This window comes from Apis mellifera, linkage group LG3 (genome assembly GCF_003254395.2).
Source record: "Apis mellifera strain DH4 linkage group LG3, Amel_HAv3.1, whole genome shotgun sequence".
Taxonomy (NCBI): domain Eukaryota; kingdom Metazoa; phylum Arthropoda; class Insecta; order Hymenoptera; family Apidae; genus Apis; species Apis mellifera.
In genome coordinates, this window is record NC_037640.1 from 5,069,881 (window position 1) to 5,091,251 (window position 21,371).

The following is a 21,371-nucleotide window of genomic DNA, read 5'->3' on the forward strand; positions in this document are numbered from 1 at the left end:
CAACCAAAAAAAGAAAATATTGTCAAGAATTAAAACTCGATTGGAAATTTCATAAATTTCGATAAACGAGAAGATTGGAACGCGATTTTTATCCAATATTTATAACATATCCATCATTCGAGACTATTCCAATTAACTCTTCTGTGAAATCTAACCGGCGTAACAATTGGCGAGAGGGAGGGAGGGAGGGTTCAGTTAGCAATTAGATTTCACTTAATCCAATCCCCGATGAAGCGACACGAGGAGAGAACGAGGAAAGACAAACGATGATGAGTCCTCCTCGAGCGCGATTGTGCAACGTCCGATCGTCGGGCAAAAACTCATCAAAGGCGAGCCGCTGCTTATTTCGCGATAATAATCTTCGTGATAAGAGGCGGCGTGGAGAGGATCGTAAACAGTGAGTGGTTTATCGGTGACCTTTCGTCGCGGCTGCGCCGCTCTAATTGCCATCGCCCCCTTTCAACGAGCTTAACGCTGTGATAACGATGAATTGTTTAGGTGGACGAGATACTTCTGGATACGTATAGATGCTACATACATATATATATATATATATGTGTGTGCTCGATTACTTTTAATTAACCCTAAAGGCCACGCTTGGCCGAGATCCGTCTTCCAGTTGACTAATCGCTTCCTCCAGTTATAGCTTCATTGTACATGTTACAATTAGTCGCGTAATAGACGTAATTTTGATTGGTGATACCGCGGATACCGTGGTAAAAATCTGGTAAATTTCTCTTTGTCTTTTAAAAAGTTATAATATTTAATTCACAGATTCAAACTTTTTAGAAAAGGAAAAATGGAATTCGAATGGAGCACGAATCTATTTAAATAAATGTTGATTTGTAAATTTCAATCTATTTCCCAATTTCTATAAAAAGTTTCCTCTATTTTAGGAAGAAGTTTTATTTACGATCAAGTAATGTTTCTATTAAATCTATTTATCGTAGTATGTTATTATTTACGACAAATTATAAATAGGTATATCAGAATTTCAATCGTATGAAGTGTGTTTATCCCGTGAATTTAGATAAGCAAGTTCAGTTGCTTGTTAATAATATATGTCGATACTATATTCCCTTTTTATTAATTTATCCCGCTTTAATATCCGATATCCTTGTGTATTTCGTCCATCGATAGCTGTGAAATAGGTAGCAAGATTTAACGGATACGGATGGCGTGTAAATCCATAGAGAAGGCCGTTGGTAATCGGCTTTCTTTCGATCGGCACACCATGAATCGTCTAAGCCGCTTATGATTAATGCCACGTCGATTCAGTTTGCAATAAATTTCGATACGATCGAATACAAACTGCAACGTTTCGTTGCCTATTCTGATCTATCCTTTGAGAAATAACGATGCATTCTTAGATAATTATTAGGATTAAATCGTACGATTTTTTCTCCTTTTTTATGAAAATCAGTTTACAAAATATCGTAACGTAATCACGTTTAGATAAAAAGAGAAACTTTTCGTAATGAATTTTGAGATAAGGAAAAATAGGAAAGAATCGTCGGATGGTGAAGTTTTATATTGAAAATCGTTCCGCAGTTTCATCCGATTTCTGATGCAATATTAAAACGCGATGTGGAAATCTGAAGTGAGGAGATTAACTTAACTTACCGAGATTACCGAATGATGAGCAATGAAAAAGATTGTAAGAAGATTAAAAAAACTTCGAGAATGTATAATCTTTTTGAATATCGTATATCATGCATTCTGTATATATTCCTCTTAAAACGAATCTAAATTTCTCAGAAACAGATAGAGGAAGTAGGACCTCTAGATCACGCCTAGAAAAATATGCCAATATATGCGAACAATCTGATTTCTTGACATCGTCGTGTAATAAATGCTTCGGCACACGTATACGACGAGCATATTGATTCACAACTGCAGCCAAGATTCACAAAATCGCTAAGATAGAATTATTACCGAAAGATGGTATCGCGGAGGAAGATTCCATCAGCGTGAAATCGGCAGACACGTCCCCTCGCGAATGAAAAAGGAATTAATGGAAACCGATGGAATGTGGGCGCGCATGCGCATGGTGGCGATCGAAAAGCACGTCGGGAAATAGGAGAATTCTATTATTAGAGTTTAATGCGCGGATATTATGCGGTAACCCTGTCGAGAAGGCATCCATCGTGAGTGTCCAGCCTCGATCCTTATAAATAATTCAATGTGGCGTCGCGTGTGCACGCGTGCGCCCGCCACGGCGGACATCTTTTATAGTTTCGAAGTGGAAAGAAAAAAAGGAACGCGAAGCCGAGGGGAAATAAAAACACCAAGTCGCGGCCTCGTCAGTCGGCCAAGGCTGCGACCGGTGCATGCGTGGGCGGATGCACGAAGAACTCGATCGTTCGAGGCGATGCGATCGATCGATCGATCGATCGTGTCCGTTCCCGCGATTTTCGAACGTTCCGTGATCGTCCAACGATCGATCCACGTCCACTCGATCATTCCGCTCGATTCGTTCGAGTGTGCGACGTACAAGGTGCACGTGCACTTCGATTCAACGCGCATCATCGATGGGACGGACGATGGTATTACTCAACTGCGTACCGTGTAGAAAATCTCGGCGCCATGTTGATGGTTCTTGTCAGCGGATGTTATTGTCGTACGTACGAGGTTTTCCTTTTAATTATGATTAATGAACGTTGTATGTTTTTACTTGCAGGAATTGGATTTCCATTGTAATTTTTAGTGGCTAACAATAGAAACGGGAGTAAGGAAATCTTTATCACGGATTTGGTTGATTTTTCTTTTTTAATATTTTAATAATTTAGCGAAAGAAATATCGTATGGAATGTTGGTACGGTTCGATTTGATCTCGAATCGAACCATGGGTCAAGGCTGTTTATTCCGAAACGTAGGCGGATCATGTCGACGGAAAATGTGCTAAATCGACCGTTTTTATGATATAGCCGGCGGCTAATTCGATTTGCATAATATCGACGATTTATAATCAACAGATTGCTGTTTCATCGAGATATAATTATTTAATACATATGTGTATTGATTTACTTTATACGTGATTATTATGATATTTTTTCGCTCAAAGTTCGTAGAATTATTTTTTATCGATTAAGTCATAGATATACTATAGCGTTATAATGTAATTTAATCGATAATTGGAAAAATATTATTCTTGCAGAACGAAATTCGAAACATCCAACACGTAACGAGTAATCAAATTTGATTTTTCTATTCTACATGATAAATTCTACAATTCTATATAATGTGCATTGATAAATGAAAATTTCCATCATTAGAAAATTGAAAAATGCAAAATGTGCAATATATTATATTCTAAATAAGAAATTTCTGAAATAGGATTTTGAATAATGGATTTTTTGATGACTAAAGGAGACTATAAAGGATATTAAAATATCAAGTAGGAGTCAAGGAGTGGAGGCGTCAAGGACATTTCAAGATCAGTTATGTTTCTACAAATAGTACTTAATGCACAAAGTCTTGAGTTTACTTCGGATCTAGTCAGTCATATTATATAATAATCATAAAAACATCACTTTGACTTTGAAATGCTTTTCAAGTCTCCATCTATTTATTTTTCTCTTTTGAATTTTAATATAGTTAGGTTAGAATTAACAAAAATTAAAGAAAGTCAAAAAAACATTTTAAAATATTAAAGAGAATATTGAGAGAATATTGGAGAAAGCTGTTAAAAGATATTTCACAAGAAACTCTGCATACATGGCACAAAATAGATATTACTAAATATCAAATATCATTTAACAAGACACAAACTTTTAAATATATCTAACACACCTGCCATTTAATATTCTATATAACATCTTTTATAATCTTTATTGCATGAGTCTTCATGGGTTACGATATTAACAATGAAATGAAAACATTCCAGGAAACGAATAGAATATAATTGCTTTCGATTATATTGAATTCTCTCTTGCTGCTCGACCATATACCGAAGACACGTTAATAAGACAATTATCTCTCTAAAAAGAGAAGAAGAAAAAATAGCCTTCGAGAGTTTTGCAAAACAAAAAAAAGATAACTTATAAAAAGATATCGAACTGCCAACGAAAGAAATGTCACTATGCATATTTCTTGGACATCGATTCGTGAAGAAGCCCGTCATTAAACAGCAAGGTTGAAAAGCAAAGCGTGAACGAAACTTGATACGTGCTGTGATAATATCATCGAGTTGATCGAAAACTTTGTGCTAACGGATATAAATAAAATTAATGAGATTATGCTTTCGAAACATGGACTGGCGCTCGGACACGGTTAATTGACGATCCCAATTCTAAAATCAATATGCTGAAGAATAATATATACGCATGTTTCGTTAATGGAGTCGCGATCTTGATAAAGACCACACGAAAGTTCGATTATGCGACTGAAATGAAACGAGGAACGCGCCTTATCCCTGGCCAATAAACGCGAAACGCCCTGATAAGCCGCGATACGGCGAACGACACCGATAGTTCTTGAGTAAAGGTGAAAGGAAACTGGATTTAAGCATATACGGAATGAAACCGGTTTCAATACTTTCCGAACCCCGTAAAGGAAACATTTTCCTGTGTGCTCGAATGGAAAATCAACATGGAATCCGCGTGATTCCAGCATATGGCGAATCTCTAGTGATAAGATGAAATTACGAAAAATATATGATGAGAATTGTTGAAATATTTAAACGAAAAATAAAAATTAAGCATATTGCAAAATTTTAATAATGATCATATTATTTATATCTATCTTAATTACTTTTACTTTTAGTGATATTAACAAATGGATTAACTGTTATAAAGATTATACTTCTAACGATAAATAAGTTAAAGATAATAATTTAATCTTCAGATATTTTCAATGTTTCTATTTTTACGTTTTATGTTTTGATTTTTTTCGACATAGAATATGTTATTTGATAGATAGCAATTTCAATTTAGGAAATTTATGAATATTAAAATATAATAATTTTAAATAACTAGCTTTCCTAGTAATTATTACTATGATAGAAAATTAATATATAAATTTATATGTAAAATTTAATTATTAAAAATTTATAATAATAAAAATTTAATATAAATTTATATATGTATATATAAAAATATCGTTAAAATTAACATACCATTCGATTTCTATAATCCACGGAAGCATTGTGTCCTGTGGTTCGACGGAGTTGTTTGATACCTTGTGGTGGCGCCGCAGTCCGCATTTTCCACTTAACCTCACTTTTCTAGTTTATACTTTACTCATCACCAGATTCATGGTGAAACGTAGAGTAAATTTTATGAAAAAAACTTTGGCAAATAACTGTTTCTATTCACAAACATTTACAGGTTAACGAGTACATTGCGTGCATCCGTAATAACAACGCTACGTGTCTCGTTTGTATGCTTGTCATACGAATAATCGAATAGTTTTTACGCGACACGCTTTGAAAAGTTGTCCCGCCAGAAATCATACAGCGCGCGCGCCTGATACAGATTACAAGTGATCAAGTCTTTCTTTGCGAGGAAGTTACATCATATTTGAAAGGTTACTGGTCGAATCGCGACGTTTATTACGATTCACCCACGAGAATTCTTTATTCCACTATCGAATATTTGTAAAACGATACGTGAGAAATATGTCGTCACAGACAAAGAATGTAGGTATCTTGATAGAAATTGTGCACGTACAAACAGCTGTTAACGTTCACTCCTGTCACTTTGAAGTAGTTCATTAAGCTTATTATACACTTTCTACGGCGAGCAATTTCGTTCGTTAATAAGATCGTAATTATCGCACTTGTTCTCGTAAATGTACGACGATAACTGCTAATAGACACTCGACTCACGAGACGATCAACGAAAGTTTCCGCGGCTGCGCCACACGTTGTCGTACTGTCTACACTCGACTTCTCGATCTCTCGAAGCGTCTCGAACGCGATTTCAAATCCCCGCGCCCACGTTTACTTTTCGTGTCAAATCTCACTATAGATGAGAAGTAGGGTGGCACTAGGGTAAAATATTACGCGAACCAATACCAAATCCGGCATGGCGACGAATAATTCACTAAATTTGTTAAGAGTCGTGAAATAAAACGTAAAAAACTTCAAAATTTCCGTTGTTTCGTAATACAAAGAATTCCGCCATATTAGATTTCCATGAAGATTCAAATTACTCGCGAGTTTGAGATACATTATTCCGTACAATGACCTCGACTATAATGTTTTTAAACACAGGACTGAGAAAATTCACGTTTCACGAACGTTCATGTTGGCGACGCAATCGCCATCTGGTAGCACCATTTTTAAACGTACGTGCCGCGCAAGTAAATTACGAAACGAATCGGTCTTTATTTGTTTCTGTTCGAATTTTACAAGCAATAAACAGGTAAGGAGCAAAATATCTTAATAATTTTATTTTTTCATACTAGTTTCTTCGATATATCATCGAGAATTATTAATAACCACGAAAAATATCTTCAAAGCTTCACGGATTAACGATTATTCCTACTCCTTATCCGTCGAAAAACTGCGACCGTTATGGCGCCATAGAAGCCTGCGGACATTTTATGCGACTAGCGTGTAATATCGTGTCCGCCATTATCATATTTCTGCCTTGCTTGATTCATATCGAATCACAGTTACACGGGGACATGTCGGTCGTTAGCGATTCTTTCCTAGAAACCAGGCATTAATATCCGCGAAGACGCTGCTAGAGTTTACGATCGTAGCCGGCACGCGAATGGCTTTATTTTCGTTAGAAACATTGATCGACGGTTGTATTCTGTTACGTTGCGTACGCCCACGCGATCACGTAGTTAACACGGCGATACACGTACAATGCAGCTGGACGTGTATTGGCCCTGCATTAGCATACACCAAGGAGTGTACAGGAAATACCGAGGCTTCATACAGTATTTTTCTGCAGCTCTCGTAGAAGCAACTCTGTCGACCGCACAGAAATTTAATGCAACTGACCGAGCAAGCGCTGGATCGGAAATGGTGAACGTGGCTCCCTGTGGATTTGCCGCGTGTTTACAGAGCTACCGCACATTTAATGGTCCTGACGACAATTTTTCAATCATCCAGGAACAGCTTCCGATATGGGTTTTATGATGTGGATGATTAATGCCAAAGATGTTATCAGCAGGTATAATTTAATTGAATGTTCATAATTGTTGTAATATAAATGTAGCGTATGACTATTCATTACGAAAAATTTCGTTCTTTGAGGTTAGAAACTATTAATAATCAAGTCAATATGATGTTTGTACATTTATTATTTCTCTTGTCGATAAATTAATTGATAATTTATTATTTTCAAAGTTAGTATTATAATATTTATTAAAAGAATTTTTTTTAATTGTGTTACAAAATATTATAATACGTAACATCAATTAAAAATATGTGTTTTTTGAATAATATTGCAAAGAACTTTTATTGGTTAAGAAATTAGAAAAAAAGTATATATTGAAAATATTATTCTTGAATTATTATAAAAAAAGTACATATGATTTTATATGAAATGATTCTTTAAATCTTTATTTTTGTTATATTAATGATATTAAATGTTTTATCTTGTAAAAAATTCTTTAATTAATTAAAATACTAACATTATTTAACATTTGTTCATTAATTTAGAGTTAGAGAAAGAAGCTATATTAACAGTAAACAAAATAACGTTTTAATGATAATACAAATCTTATAAAGGTATCTTGTTGACTGATGTGAATGTTGGAAGAACGCAAATTCATAATTTAAGTATAAAAAATATTATGTATATTTCTTTAAAATCGTCATGTACGCGTACACGCCTGTCTTGTAATTCCATCTTCGATGCCACTTTTACACGGAAACGAGCGAACAATTCCATCTATACATTCTCGGCATAATGATAGAGTTAACGGATCGTTATGCGAATCTCTATGCGGCCTCGAGGCAAAATTGTACTTATATTACATATTTTCCAGTATGGTCAAACTATGCGTGTGGTCTATAAAGATCGTAATAATTTCTATAAAATGTGCAACTACATTACCTTCCGGCCATTACGTCGAATTTCATTTTTAATTTCAATTTATAGCTGCCATTTCGAATCTCGTTGCAAGACAAAACGATGGATTACTTTAATTTCATATTGGCCAATCTTCATCGACAGATTCATGGTTTTATGCTACGTCTGGTTATAATAATGGTAAACTTCTTGTGCATAAAGACTTTATTCACCTCGTTCCCATGACGTTTATCCGCGTTCTTATTTCTGAACAAATTAGATCTCCCCAATTGATTTGTGTATGTGTACAGTGAATGCGTTTGACTGGTGATTTATATCAGGACTCGCATTGCCTCGTTACTCGACTGTCTCGTTCTTTTATACCGTGTAATCGATTCAATCATCCTTCACGATTTGTTGCGCGTCTTAGATTAAAAGCAATTTTCAATATCGTTTTCTTTTATCCGATCCTGAGCCACTCGATTCTTCTTGGAACCGGTTGAACCTTGTTGAAGTACTGATACCTCGTAACAGATAAGTATCTAGTTTGACTACACTTTTCTCTTCGCATTCGCATATATACATATATTTTGATTTTAGGAATAAACACATGTCGATCCACCCGTGTCGATCTTGGAATCATTTCGAATTATTTAAATACGGAAGACTTAATAGATTTAAATTTCGAGAAACTGGATACGATTGCGAAAATCATTTTTGCAAATATTGAAACGTTTCTTCTTAGATACTTGATAACAAGCTGTAATACCAGCTCGAAGAAACGAGTTTACACGTATCAGATCAAAGATGAAATTTGCCCACTGTCGATAGATGAATCACACAACTAAACATTATGCAATGTCTCCTTTACAATCCTGATTGTCGTTTAGATATGTAATCCTGAGCTTGATTGATCACCAAGCAGTCTGCGTACTTCGAACGTAAGTAGAAATACAACTACTGAATCTACTCGAACCATCGTAGTCTGATTGCCTCGATTGTCGAGTTGACATTTTAATAAATAAATAAATATCAGTTTTTCAGCTCGATTAAAATAGTTCTCATCTATTTCTTCTTCGAATATTTTCTCCAACGGCTTCGATCATCGATTTCTAAAATAAAGATTCCTCGAGAAATATTCCTCACAGACGTGGAAGATGATTTATACAGTCGTAAAAACACGGCTTATCATAGTCGAACAATTACGCTCACGGAATGCGAAAGGGCTATATCGGTCACAGACTCGATTTCTTCGATAATTTCCCACATCATCCTCGAGTAGCAAGGTCAACCGTGATCCTGACAGTAAGGAAGTCGTTCTACTTGAAATTCTTCTACGGTGAAATTCCTCCTGATAGGGAAGGCGTATTCCCGGCCAGGATTGTTAGATCGAAGAAATGAGCGTCGATCTCGAAAAAAAAAAAAAAAGAAAAAAGGAAAAAAAAAAAATGATTCGTTTTAATGCCGAAATAAAAAGAATTTTATCGGGCTCCGCTCTTAGACTCTCAGAGCGTATCGGTTCTTAGAATTCCAATGGATTCCAACGATTCCATACGATCGTCAGCTCGGTGGTAAAGCGTATGCGCGTGTATGCATCATTGTAAATGAGCATCGGGATAAATAGAGACGATAATCGTATGCGTACTTTCGCCACGAAGAACAATGTTGCTCGATGAACGCCTTGACCTAAACCGCCTCTCTTGCCTTCGCGTCTATTGCCTCATTAGAAAGAAAATGTCGATCGAAGAATATACCTTCCAATGGCTATAAATTAGTCTTTCCTGTCGATGCTTTTCCCAACTCGTCGGTTAGAAAACCGAATGATCGAACAGTCGTCCATGATTAAACAAACGATGAATGCTGTATCAAAGACGTACACACGTACACATTGTTCGCGCAGAAGCGAATCGTACAAGGCAACGCAATATAAATGTAAATCGATGTCGTTACGGCAGCTTGGTATCTAATCATCTATTGCCCGTCCACCGATAACTTCGCTTTAATCAATGCTTAACGCCTGTCAATTTTCGTGCTAATAACTTACGAATAGATTATGATTAATCGTGTGTCGTTCGATAAATGGGAAGGAAAAGAAAGCCGGTGTATGTACAGTTATTCGATCGTTTCTCCCATGAAATTGCCTCTGTACACTATAGAACAACACACGTTTTTATTATGATAATATTGTATCGGAATAGTTTTCATGAAGATACAAGATAAATCGACTGTGACGACTAGCCTGCTCGATCGCAATTAGCATTCAGCCAGACTGACTTCTGTTTGGGAGCTGTAGAAGCGTACATTGGTCCTCGTAGGACACGTATCGAACGTTGTATTGACTGGTGAGATCACGATCGGCCAAGTTATCGCGATTTAAACACGCCTAGTCTCGTTAATCACGATCCAACTGTCTGGATCGCGATCGAGGCGCGAGATCTCGACAGTGACACTTGGATCTCTACCTTGCGACTCTTTCTCTTTCTCTTTCTCTCTGTGTATATATCCGTATATATATATATATATATATATATATATATATATATATATATATATATATATATTGTTGTTGTACTCGTGCAACGCGTTATCTGACCAAACTCGGGCGTTGTAAATCACGCGTTTATCTCGCTCGAGATCGAATCGGTGATAGACTTAATGCATCTTCGGGACTGGATAACGGTGGCTCAACATTTCTCCGAATCTTAGCGCGAATCTGAGATTAATTGCGGATTAATTCTCATGGTGATACGGGTACGAAATCGAAAGGTTTTTATCGATCAGACGTCGTTTTATTTGTACAGTTGTTTTCGATCTCGATAAGGTTATTTATATTTTCACGAAGCTCGATAAGAAATATAATTTTAACTCGAATCTAAAAATTCTCTCGGTCTCTTTGAGGATGGATTTAAGAAGTCTTCCTCCTCATTGAATTTTGAAAATAATTTCTATAACGAATAGATATTATGGATGAAAGTTATTAACTATAGTTTATAATTTTAATAATATTTGATGTAGATTGATAGAGTAATTTGTTTCACTTGTTAGGATTTTTCTGGTATAATCTATCGAAAATAATAATATATAATTAATTTTAATCGTGGTACAACGGATGTTAAAAATTAATAAATATTACATACATTTGCCTGATTCAGAAAACAAGAATCTTGAAAAATATATATATTGCAAAAATATTGGAAAAATGTGAAATACCAGTTAAGATATAATAAATGTACGAACAATTAATAGAAAATTATTATTTTCTAATGGCACGTTTGATTAATCGAGTGAACGTGATAAGTTATACAAATTAGCAATCAGTCTACGTCTGTAGACATTTTTTTCCAATCTCTCGTGTTACGATAATTACATCTTGTTGGTGTTTCTACCTTCAACTTCAAGGTATTTCATTTAAACAGAAAATGCCTAATCACTTAACCAGCTTGATTAATCTACTCGAAATGTTAAATTAATCAAAAAGATATTCATATATCCACTTAATAATCTTTCTGTCCTTTCTTCAATGAAAACAGTCACGGATCTTTATTTTTCTCAGAAGGATAATCCTTTTAATCAAAAATTCTATCTATAAATTCATTTGTCTATCACAGGTATATATAATCTATAATTTATAATAGATAAATCTATTATGATTTTTTTTTCTCGAAAATAAAACGAATATTAAAATTCCAGATTCTTACGATTCATTTGGCGGATATTGCTCGAAGCATGATAAGCGAAGAGAAGATATTTCGATCACCATTTTTTTTATTTAACGCGGCAAGTCGAAGGAACATGAATGCCTCGTGTCAAAAGGTGAAGGCGAACGAAATGGATTTTCCGTTTTTATGACGTTGTGAGAAAACGATCTTTCAGTTGATTATTGTACCGAAGTCAATTGACCTTACTTCGCCACTACCTATCACTTTACTCGAGGTTCGAGGTGATCACACTTTATTCTCATATCGATAATGCATATATATTGCACATATATATATATATATATATATATATATATATATATATATATATATATACTTAATAATTACTCTGTTTACGCGATTGTATCTTTCAGGGTCGAAAAATCGCGATTAGAAAAACAATTGCCTATTTATGTTTGATATTTATTCATGCCTTCGTTGGAGAATCGAGTCTCGTAAGGATAGACATCTGGATAGACAACATTAATTGACGATTAATAATCGAGTCAGGTATTAAATTGCTTTTTTTTTTAGCAGATATTATATCCATTGATAGTATATCCTTTTAACGATTTTTATCAATACTTCTTTGTCCATTTGTTCGATTATTATTATTTTTATTAAAAAATTGTTAATTTATTTATACATTAATTATATAATTTCAATTGAAACTTTTTTTATTAATTATAACGATTCCGTTAAAGTATAATGGCATTTAAATAAGTGAATTAATAAATTTATGATTTCAAAGTTCCAGATAAAAAAAGGTGCAAAAAGAATTTAATCGAATGCTAATGAAATGCAAGCAGAATAATAATTTTTTGCATCAAATACGTCACTATACGTCTAACAGCGGCTCGACTCTACTTGAATACTTCTCAGATTGCAAAAATTTCTCTCTTCACCTTATCGTGCATCATCTTTTTCAAGTTCATCTTTCCCTCTTGTTTTTACTTTATAAAAGTATCAACTGCATTCTTCCTTTTAAGGATTTTTTTAAAAAAAAGTCGGTCAGAAATAGCCCTTGTCCCTTTTCGTCACGAAATCTTCAATTAAGCCTATAAATCTCGTGGTTGCGAGATCAAATTGGACGTCGGTTCACCGACCTGCGAAGCCCAACAAAGGATTCACGAGAAAGTTTTCACTCATGACAGCAGATAACATAGCGTGACAAAGTACTTGCAGCTTTTCTGCAACACCTGATACGTCGCAATTACCCATGTCATCCTTAATTGGGTTACGCCCGTTACAAACGATTGTCATCGTTTTTCACGTCGCTCCTTTTCATCCCATCTCACGTTACACGACTGATAAACGTAAAACAAAATAATTGTAATTTACAAACCATATCGGATATTTTCATTTTCACGTATCTTCTTTAATTCTTCACTTCTTTTCTTCTTTTCTTTTATTCGTATTTTATTCATCTTGATTTGATCAATGGGCTTACTTGAAATCGTTTTAATGATCTGTAGAATGTTATGGAACAATAGATTAATCTTCTATGAAATGTATATGTAATGATAGAATATTTATATCACTGTAGAATGCAATTTTTTTTTTAATAATGAATCGTAACTTTCTCAATAACTTGTACATATGGTATGAGGATTATATAATTTATAATTGTATCGTTTTTATAATTATAAATTATATAATGAATGATGCGAGTTACATACTCGATTACATACATGATTATATTTTTCCATACATAAAATTAATTTGTCATTTCTAAACATTCTTATGCAATCTTTCTTTTTTTTAATTTTTTTCTTTTCTTCTTTTTAGGCGTGCAATAAAATGAAGGACAAATAAGAAGAAAGAAAGAAAGTAAGGTGTATTTCGTTGGAAAGTAGTTGCACCAGGAATGCGAGCTGGAATGATTTACGATTCTTTGCAAGTCATAAAAACATCAGCTATAAGGGATGGAAAGTTTTTTGCGAAGATTTGAAAGAAAATTTACGATGTGCTCTCAGGTTTCGATATAGTGGAACAGTACCTTTAATTACGAGGTAAAATGATCGGTCTTGATAGTTGACGCGAATCTTTAATATATCGATGGCGATAAATTAGTAAAATATCGATCGACTATAATTTCTTTCAACCTGTATAGGCTTCGTTTCGAAATGAAATTTGTATCCTTGTGGAAAAGAATTCGATATCTTAATAACTCGTAACACTTGAGAAATTATTAGGTATTTTGATACGGATAATTACTGGTTAGTAAATTAGTCTCGTAGAATTTAGTGCTGTTTTTATCTAAAGGCTTTAATTTCAGGTTTCTCCGTAAAAATAAAATATACAAAATCTATTTACTCGTTTCGTGTAAATAAGTGAGTGACCTCGAGACAATTTGTACGAAATTTCATTTTAATTGTGCTGATTAATTACACGTACGATTCCGAAGAATTAATTTCTATAATGATTGTCCAAATTTGGTGAATATGAGAAAAAGTATTTTTAAAATTGAATTAAGCGAAATAATATTTGACTGTTAATTAATTACGATCTCTTAAATTGTTCGTTAATTTAATTTTTCACGTTTCTTTTTTATTATACTTATAATAATTTTGAATTGTTACTTTGTTACGATAGATAAATTCATAATTAACAATTTTAGCGATAAGATCGTAATTTATATCGATAATACCAAGCTTGAAGAGCGTTAAATATTATTAATACTTAATAATAAATATCTATTTTTCAGATTGAATGAAGTTACATTTGGTCTTACGGATCGCAGAATCTATAAATGATCTGTCTACGTTAAATTATCAAAAAAACTATATAATTTTCGATTAATTGAGGGGTATTTCTTTTGGGAAAGAAATAGTCGATCACAGCATGCAATTTGTAACTGATTCAAAGTACTCGATATTGATGAACAAATTATGATTAACGTCGTGAAAAAAGAGATAGGTAATACTGAAATTATAAATTCCTTTTTATTTGTAATTTATATTATTTTTTTATGATAAAAAAGTTGAAATATGTAGTTTATTAAATATTATGCAAATCATTTCAATGTATCTAAATCTCAAAGATTAATCTCTTATAATTTGATACTCTCTAACATTAAAATTAAAAGTCTATTATTTCCTCTTCAAAAGATTTTCAAATCTAACTGGATCATTTAGATCATTTATTATATTCCAAGCTAAGAACATAAAAAAATTACTAAAATCTAAGAAATTGAACAATGTTGAAAATTTTTGTTATTGATACAAAAGGATTAAATCATTTTATCCTCATATTTCCAACTTTTTTCTCTATACATTAATTCATCCATTTCTTCAAAACATTATTTCTTCATCAACTTTAAATTCTTCAACTTAACACTGTTCTCTCATAACGAACTTGTTTATTAATTTAAATTATGTATAGCACAGGAATTAATTAACTACATTTGCTCGGTATTTTTTTTATAATTAACGTAATCAAAGCGTTTCTTCTTTAAATACCGGTAACGAATGTGTTTTAATCCTCTTAAGAATAATATTTAATACACGTATGTTGCGCGTATCGATCCAAAAAAAGAAGACAATCGTAAAAGCAGTGGAAGTAGACTGTTCGGTCGATCGTAATCGGTTTTTTCAGTCGTATATCAGCGGCAAGATTGGTTTCAGAAAATAACTCGGACTCGAGTTATTCTCGACTCGAAGGCCGCGTGCCCGTTCCGCGTGGCACAATTGCACAATTGCGAATCTGTCCGATATCTATCAGCTGACGGGCATCCCCCTTTCATCCCCGTCCACTTGTTTTTCCCGTGGATATCGTCGCTTCACGGCAGTTCGCTTTTTTTTTTTTTCGCAACGACTCGTTAGGATCTAACGATGCCGCTCCGTGTTGCTTGTGCAATTGATTGGCAACAGGTTCTGCGCTGAAGGAGATTCCTTCGTTGATTCGGTGTTATTAAAATCGAAAGGAGAAAGGATCGATACGTATCAATTGATCGTACTTGTATATTATTAGAATTGGATAAGATTTTTTTTTCTTTTTTAAAGTGTGAATAAATGAATATTTCGTTAAAATTGTTGCGGATAAAATTAGAACATGTAGATATTCTTAAGCGGATTTATATTTTAGAAAATATATTGAGGATGAAAAAAAATAGGAAAAAATATTTCATGTTTCATCTGAATCTTATTTGCAATTTAAATATTGTAATACGTTTCTATTGAAAATTTATGTGACTCGATTAATTTAAGGATTGAACGGAATTATTTTAGCTGTTTATGTAGAATGTGAATATTTTATGATACACGTGAAATTTTATTTTATTTTTAATTGCAAATAAGTAGTAATATATTTAAAATAATTTTTTCTATTAAAATTTCGTGTTTCAGGTACAGAATTTTAAATTTAAAAATATTTCAAAATGAAATTTAACTAATAATCGACGTTTTTATCAATTCAAATTAGTGTCTCTGATATTATCATAATTGAAGCGTGCTGCCATCTTGCAGGATGATCATGCACCAAACTTACAATATCTGCTGTCTTTTTATCATCTCATATCACTAAATATTCAAAACCTACAATTAAATTTAATATTTTGCTCATATATCTTTCAACAACTATTTCTCTTTTACATAATATAGAAAGCTATTTACTTATTCTCCATTCATTTTTCAATATTTTCACATATTTACATTGAATAATATAAAAACTATAGACACAGGCATAAAAATGATAGAAATATTTATAAATATAAAAATTGTAGAAGCATAAATTTATAATAATGCATTAATATTAAATCTAATAATAATGCAAAATATTAAATCTAAGAGATCAGCAATTTAAAATTAATTTTCTTTTTCAGTTAAAAGTTTAAAAAATGAACAATAAGAAAAGTACTCACCTTCTTACGATGCGGACAGCAAGAAGATCCATTGCCCATGGTTCGATCCTTCAAACAGCGAAAGAATCAACCTTCACACTAATTCATAACACTTCAACATAATTCTAAAATTTTCTTTGCACAATCATCAATTTTCTTTCTTTCTTCATGGCTGTTGAGAAAATTGCAGGTTTATTATCGCGTTGGTATTCGAGCCAACCATTTTATCAATAGTCGCTTTTGTTAACAATCTTCTGAATCTCGAGATCACCTTCTCGTAAGTTTTATATCTGATCTGACGAAAAAGGTAATCAAAGAATATATCATACAATTTTCCTCTTGCAAACTTATTTCTTCATTTCTCATTTTCTTTTATAGGTTTCTTTAAATTTTCCTCATACTGATGATCAATAGGATCAACGTGAAGTCTTGAGTAGATGAAGTAAAGAAACGAGCGGAGAAAAGAGCAGTGGCAAGTGGCAGTACGGTGAAATGACCGCAAGAAATCGAAGAAGCCTTAGTAATTCAGAGAAATGGATGAGCTGACAGTAATGTTCCGATAATATGGATTACTGTGTCAACTGTGCAGCTCGTGGAAGTATAGAGTTTCGTCGCGCAACATCTTCCTGGATGTGAAATTAATTAACCGTCGAACAGTCAAATATCCGAAGAAAGCAATTCGATAAAGTCAGTGATTCCTTCGCTCGAGATCGACGATTCCTCCCTTCAGGAAGATCAATTAGAACTCCAGAAACGGAGAAGTTCGTTTCGAATCGAATTGGTCACCGTTTAACTTTTGTTTTTTCGATTTTTTTTCTTTTGTTTCCGCTCGCTTTTTTGAAATTCGTGCGCGGAACAGATCGGTTGTTAGGAATCGAGCGATAAGACTTCTCGTTTTGACCTCTCGATGCGGGAATATGGAAGCGCTAATGAGTGTCAAGAGGTTGGCCAAGTCGAAAATAGAATCTGACGTGCTCCGTAAGAATTTTTTTTAATATCGTCTCGACGGATCGTCAACGACGTTGCGATCCGAGCCATTTCGATCGTTTCAATCGTTCCACTTTGCTATAAAGTTTTTAACGATAAGATAAGTTCACAAGAATAGAAGATAATTTCACGATCACTTAGATTTCGATAATATAAAAAAAAAAAAAAAATTAACGATATTAATGTATTAGAATTAGAAAGAAAGAGGAGATCGATTTGACTGTAAAACTTTTTATTACGATCTTCTTTCGAAATTGGAGCTATTTGCAAGTGAATACAATTCTGTTTAGTATTGAGAAAATATGCGTATGAAGATTCGAGTATTTAGTATATTTAACCCTCGGATGGCAGACCATAGACGGCGATGACTAAGTCATTTCTAGCCGCCTCCTACATTTATCATTTACTTTATTAAATTATGCATATTCGAAGAAAATTATAGAATCATTTAAAAGTTACATATGCGAAAACAATTACAAAAATACGAGATATACATATAGAATATCGATAATCTAATTTTTAATATAATTCTATTTCCAAGATGGATTTTTCTTTTTCATTCAAAGCTCTCTTCTTGAACGATCTAATTCAACCGAGGGTTAATTATCACGTAATTCGAACGGAAAGAAATATAATTTCATATTATACGTACATCTGTACCGAATGATTGCTCGACGTTTATGTATGTACGCGTTTCGCAGCGAAAGGATTAAAAAAATCGACGTGGCTCGATCGCGAGAGAGAAAGACTTGATCACCGGTTCGGCGTGTTTCAAAAACTGCCATCGAATTTCGAGGAAAGTAACCGGGGTCCGCTCGCACGTGTTTACGCGTGCGCCAGCACACGGTACCAATATCCACGCGAGTCACCGCTTTATTTTCCACCGTTACATCACTGTCGTCAGCGTTTCACTGCCGCTTCACGATAGTGCGCGCAGTTTATCGAGCCTCGAGAAAACAATGATCCATCGTGTCCATCGTGATTTGCCTTTCCGGTACCGTTCCTCTTCGTCAACCGTAACGTTCCCCACCTTCATGCTTCGATTTTCTTCCTTTCTTCAATTTTAAAATAATATATTCTGGAATATAAATCCAGGATGGATTTTAAATTTCAATCAACAAAACGCGTCGAGTTGCTCTTTTTCGGAATTTATCTTAAGCGATTAATCGATCAAGATGGAATTCCTTCTTTCAGAATTTGTAAAAAACGATAACACACTTTTAGAATTTGTAGAAACGATAACACGCTTTGTGAAAGTGAACATTTTAAACGCACGAGGAATTTTCAATTTTTTCATTAATAAGTCACGTCGAATCGGTCTTCAGGAATTTAACTGGGACGATTAAATCGACGAATAGGAAATTCTTAGAGGTATTCGATAATTAAACGAAGAATTTCGCGCTCTTGAAATGCCAAAGTATGCAAGAACGAACGCGAGGATCGCGAGGCACTCGACACATAACTAGCAAACTCCGTGCACTTCATTCTTGCGCAGCACGTGTTGATCGTAAACAGTGACTTGCGTCAGCATACGCGTCCCGCGGAAACTTGTTTTGTCAATGGGCTGATGGATCGCGTGAAAACTAATGTCGTCGAAGCTAAGGACGGACGAGGAATAATCTGAACAATCAATAAACAAACCGAGTCACGTTTCCACGAATTAGACCGAATAGTCGAGACAAAGAAATCTACGTCTTTACCTATTTTTCCAGCCACTTTTCGCTATTATCCCACGATATGGACGAATGTCGTGATAAATTTTCATGCGACACTGTGACATAATGAATCTCATCTTCGTACTGAAGAGACTGAATTTCACTCGAGCTCACGAATCGCTGACATCATTCCGTTCGTATTGCGTTTTTATCATTTGAATATTATATACACTTTATCACACAACGTTTGAAAATGTTATGTTCGATTATTTATTTATTTAGTCTCACCATTTTGATTATATCACAATATCTATTACTGTATTCACTGTATTACTCGTTATTCTCGTAATTTTCGCCATATTTTGGAAATATTACAATCAACTGGCACTCGTCTCCTTGACTGGAAGGAATAAAACGACTAACTGGCCGCTCGTTATCGCGTTGGCGCACTTAACAAGCAGTCGATAATATTTTCCATACGATATTCGTTTCTATAGTTAGCAACGGGCGAGTAGATTTTGATGAAAGTGTAAGATTAAAGCTATGTAACACGCAATGTGATGGCTGCTCGAGGCTTAAAGACCGGCGAACACGTAATCGAAAGAGAGGCAGAAGAAGACTGAAGAAAAAGGCGAGTTCGGGACTCACCTTTTTCGCGCGTCGTGAGCGTAGTTTCTTATCGTGTGCTGCCTGTAAACATTGCTTACATCATCGTGATTGTCGATGTTGTCGTCTGTACGCGGGCCACGTTGATTTCGAACTGGTACCACAGGGCCAACCAGTATTGTGTGCGAACCTGGCTTCCGGTTTCGGTCATGACACGTCGCAATTTCGAAACGGTACTCTTTTCAAAAAGAAGAGAATCGTTAGAGTAAGAAAAACGTGATCACAGAACTGAAATTTTAAGCTTGAATCGAGATTTCTGTTATTTCCTGTTCTAGGTGGGAGTTGGAGTTGGTTAAAGTCTTTAAATGTTTGATGTGGAATGGAAATAATTTTTGTATTAAATTATTTTATATAATTTCTTGAAAATTCAGTAAAAAATCATTCAGAACTCTCTGAAATCCAAGTAGCAGGTATTTTTTTTTAAATTATTTCATACTGAACATTAATTGTTTTTATATTTTTATAATTAGTATAGTAACTTCTTTGTACTTAAAAAGAATAAATATATTTTATATGTAAATATAGATATAGAATAATTTAGATAGTATAACTTCAATTATTTAATTAAAATTGATTTCATTTTTTTGTTTTTATTATTTATCATTTAAATATGCCTAATTTAAAAAAATGATTTGAATTTTCTTGTATGTACAACATAAATCAAATATTAAATCATTTTTAATTTCAGGTATTATATGCATATGGAAATTTATCTTAAACTATTGGTTCAAAGATCTTATGTTAAGTTGAGTATTTACTCTTTTCATTGGTGATCATTTTCAATCAATTGATTAGACAATGTACAAATTCGAAGATTGAAAAGAAACTATGTTGTTCAATTTACAGAGAGAAAAAGATCAGAAGACTGCCCACGTGTAATCTAAGATTCGCTTCCCTTTATCATTAATCAGCATTTTCATTAGAACTTATTATTTCGGCTATGATCCGTAATTCCTTAACAATGTAACTTATGGCATCCGACAGACTGATTAGAATCTCCCTGTCTGTAATTTCTCCATAAGGCAGCTGCCATTTATCTCAACTGCCAATAACGACAATTACTCGCCATTTGCAAAATCTTTGGTTGTTTGCTTTTGAGATTCTTCATCAAGAAAAAATTCTTGAATGACTGGTGCAAGGTCCAAGAAAAATGAACTTTGATTTCGATATAAGTTTTAAACTTGATGATTCATTGTTTTTTTATTTTTGATTTTTTGTCTAATATTCTTTTAATGAATTTTTTTCTATTATGTGTTTTAATAGAAAAATGAGAATGGAATAAATTATAGCCAGTAATGAATAAATTTCATGAATTAATACACATAAAAATTTATATATGTATATAAAAGATATATTGTATGTAAAAAATCAATTGATATGATAATAAAAGCACTAAGCAATAACTTAATTTTTTTTCTTAATTTAAAATAATATTTTAATTATATTTTAATAAAATAATATTTAAAATATATTGTAATATCTGTATAAATATCTATATAAATAATATAAATAATCTATAATAATAATATATAAATAATCTATATAAATATCTATA

The 21,371-nt window shown here is 33.5% G+C and overlaps 2 long non-coding RNA genes across 7 annotated transcripts; both read left to right on the top strand.

Moving 5' to 3' along the window:
- The first annotated feature begins 2,137 nt into the window (after positions 1-2,137).
- LOC102653853 lies at positions 2,138-4,706 on the top strand. The gene is made up of 3 exons (XR_408951.3): positions 2,138-2,620; positions 2,681-3,063; positions 3,158-4,706. It is a non-coding gene; the product is annotated as an uncharacterized LOC102653853 (long non-coding RNA).
- A 1,574-nt stretch (positions 4,707-6,280) lies between these two features.
- LOC102653931 lies at positions 6,281-21,104 on the top strand. Of its 6 annotated transcripts, XR_001702585.2 has the most exons (11): positions 6,281-6,365; positions 6,906-7,127; positions 11,661-11,910; positions 12,043-12,178; positions 13,457-13,680; positions 13,782-13,863; positions 13,947-14,106; positions 14,376-14,587; positions 16,491-20,021; positions 20,092-20,226; positions 20,505-21,104. It is a non-coding gene; the product is annotated as an uncharacterized LOC102653931 (long non-coding RNA). The 6 variants fall into 6 exon arrangements; XR_001702587.2 differs by lacking the exon at positions 13,782-13,863 and having other exon boundaries at positions 13,947-14,122; XR_003304425.1 differs by lacking the exon at positions 13,782-13,863.
- Positions 21,105-21,371: the final 267 nt, after the last annotated feature.